We start from the raw sequence: 3,686 nt of genomic DNA on the forward strand, positions 1-3,686 counted from the left end.
GGGTTGTGGGGTGGTGGGGTGGGTGTGATAAGGAGTTAATAGATTTACCGACTGAGACACTAGTGTAGTTCTCTTACTAATGACCTTTTATAGAGTGAATCTTGTCGAAAGTCGTTTGCAACTGCGGACATTCATTTGGGATTGCCCTTCTCTTTGAGTGTCAACGTTTTGGCAATGAAAGGCGAATTAAGGGAAATTACCTATAATTCCAGAAATGCATTCCAATTGAATAACTCCAGGAAACTCCTTAAGTGAAGGATCCTTGTCTAACTGCACTGTAATATGTCTTTCCACAATAACCTCCCCTTAATTTCGTTTTAAATGTAACTGTAGCATAGTTGTTCTAGGATAACGTTGTGCCATTGATAAGGTAACGCAGTCGGTTAGAGTGATAGCATATCAATCTTTAGTCCATGGTTCGAATCCCGATGAAGTAATCCATCCAACGTCCGTCCGTCACCCCTTCCTTTAATGCGCTATATGTCCGGAACGGCCCAGTAGATTTCGACTAGATTTGGTCTGGAGCATCTTTAGGCCAAGGGTTCTACTATAGAAATTAAGGGATTTCATCCCATTTTTTTGGGAGCACCCTTTTGCCAAGGGAACTCAATTTTGTATAAAGGGTGGGTTTGGACCCCCTGGGGTCAGAGTTGCTGGGCCCAATTGGGTAAATAGAAGTAAAAACCTTTGAAATCCTTCTTCTACCGAAGGGATTAAGTTTTTTTTTTTATCCTATTTATAGTCTGGAGCATCATTGGGCCAAGGGGTATCAATGTTGTATGAACGGTGGGTGTGGCCCCCTGGGGGCAGAGGGGTGGGGCCGAATAGGGGATATAGAGATAAAAAAACATTTGAAATTTGAGCATTCTTGGGCCAAGGGGACTTAATTATGTATAAATAGTGGGTTTGGACCACCTTGGGGCAGAGTTGCATGGCCTAATAAGGGAAATAGGGGTAAAAATCTTCGAAATCCTTCTACCAAATGGATAAGGGATTTTATCCCAATTTGGTCTGGAGCGTCCTTGAGCCAAGGGAACATAATTTTGTATAAACGGTTGGTGTGGCCCCCCTGGGGACAGAGGCCGAATAGGGGAAATAGAGGTAAACACATTTGAAATTCTTCTTCTACCTTAGAGATTAAGAGATTTTATCCTAATTTGGTCTTGAGCATCCTTGGGCCAAGGGGACTCAATTTTGTATAAACGGTAAGTTTGGGCCCCATGGGGGCTGAGAGTTGCGGGGCCCAATAGGGAAAACCGTGGTTTAGATATTTAAATTTGTTCTCTTTCTGTACCGTTAGAAGGCGTTTATGTAATAAGAATAATTTCCCATGGTTGCTCTATTATCCAGGTGAGCGATACAGGCCCTCTGAGTCTCTTGTTTGTTTAATTCATATCTATATTTTTAATCAATATCCTACAAGGTATGGATTTTTTCAGGAATGATATTTGTTTTAATACAAGAGGCCCAGAATCGCTCACCTGGATATCTAAGCAATCATGGCAAAACATTCTCCAAATCAGATCCAATGGAATGGGCCAGACCCCTAGGCCAACCAAAAATTATAATTGTAGGTTATGTAGAAGGTTGCAGTCAAAAAGGTGGTTGTAGAAAAACATAATTTTTGCAAAGAAAATAAATCAACAAGCAATCTGAGAGTGAGAGTAAAAAAAATAATACAGAACGATCGGGATTCCAACCCTGGACCTCGGATCACAAGACGGACGCTCTAAGTAACGTAACTCCCTTGTCAACGGTGCACGTACCCATTCCTAGTCACACTACTGGAAGGGAGACAACTGAACTGTTTTGTGATTGGTAAGTTAACAATGATACAATATTGTGATAGGTCGGTCAACGTTTTAACAATGTTGTGATTGGTCAGTTTAAGACTGAACAGTGTTGTGATTGGTCAGTTAATAAGTGAACAATGTTGTGATTGGTCAGTTAAAAGACTGAACAATGTTCTGATTGGTCAGTTAAAGACTGAACAATGTTGTGGTTGGTCAGTTTAAGGCAGAACAATGTTGTGATTGGTCAGTTAATGACTGAACAATGTTGCGAATGGTCAGTTAAAAACTGAACAATGTTTTGATTGGTCAGTTAAAGACTGAACAATGTTGTGATTGGTCAGTTTAAGGCAGAACAATGTTGTGATTGGTCAGTTAATGACTGAACAATGTTGCGAATGGTCAGTTAAAAATTGAACAATGTAACGATTGGTCAGTTACGGAATTATCATTGGCGTGATATCACGGTCAACAAACAAATAAAAAATCCCTCGCATATTAAAAAATGACTGAGTAAAATCAATAAATCTTATGTCGAAATAAGATTCGTCAGATAGCATTATTTGTTCATTTTTGTTTAATAATCTGGCACCAAATGGAACCATATTTCGTGTCCATATCGGTCATATAAATATGCTCCGTCTCTACTCGTGTTGAAACGTGACGACGGGTGATGCACTCTCCGTTCTAGCAATACGTATACTAAACATTCTCAGTTCTATCGATCGCTTCTGGACTGTTTTGGACATACGGACCTTATTTATGTATTTGATAGCCGCTGATGTATCAATCTGATATCCTCTTTGACAGCACATCTGTTATCTGAACTCCTGGCTTACGGTTCATATTACGTATTGGGTGTCGTGACCAGCTTTTGAGCGTATGACGAAAATAGACAATTATCAATGAACAAATATGTGTTTTCACAGAAAGAGCCATAATATTTTCAGAGTGCAGATAGGGAAGCCATATGCAATATCGGCATTGCAACGACACCTGAACTATAACGGCGCAATCAGAAGTGACGTAGATAATTCTTTCAGTTCCTCAGTACGGTCATTTGATATGAATTAATCTTGTTTAAAATACTGATACTTCCTATGAGATTAGCCGACTCTTCATACCTTGTAATTTGACTCAGTCATATCATTTTTACATCATTATCATCCCTACTTTTCTTCAACTAAAGTGTAAATCGAGTTTGTTCCTTTCCTTCATTTCTCAAATTTAGGCTAGTATATCCTGTTATTTTAATTTCAATTCATAATCATATGGTCCTTGCGTGCTTCTAGGCACATAGAAGACTGTGTCGTTAAGACCTATAGCTTCAGAATTATATAATGTTTAAAGATTAGGATGAAATGTTTTTAAAAAATGCATAAGGTTTTGTCAAAATGAGGCCATTTATGAATTTGGTCCAACACTTTTCCCCATTTTTGTCTTCAAATTGTTTCCAATCTTACCTTAGGTTTATGGCTCATTTATGCCAAAAAATGGACTTCTGGGTGACTGCCACCAGAAGACTCAAACTGGCACGCCTCCTTTATGAGTTTAGCTATTTAGAGTTTCAAATTGCCCACACCAGAGTCAGTGTGTGTAGAAGGCACCAAAAACACAGTGAAATTCCACACTATATGTATGGCTTATGCAAGTCTATGGCTCGCAGTACTTCTGAGTGAAGGGAAAAGTACTCTGCGTTAAGACTTGCATCATGTTTCCTCCTTGCAGTTCGAGGATTAGGAAAAAAATATACCTTCCGTTATCGACTGCATGTTGACAGAAGCAACGTATATGTGATGCCCCCCCCNTTGTGGACACAAAAAGCGACTAAAATAAATCTGCTGCACCAATTGCCGCGTTTGGGTTCTTCTTTATATTTCCTTTCCACTTCCAACA

This window comes from Mizuhopecten yessoensis, unplaced genomic scaffold (genome assembly GCF_002113885.1).
Source record: "Mizuhopecten yessoensis strain PY_sf001 unplaced genomic scaffold, ASM211388v2 scaffold716351, whole genome shotgun sequence".
Lineage (NCBI taxonomy): Eukaryota > Metazoa > Mollusca > Bivalvia > Pectinida > Pectinidae > Mizuhopecten > Mizuhopecten yessoensis.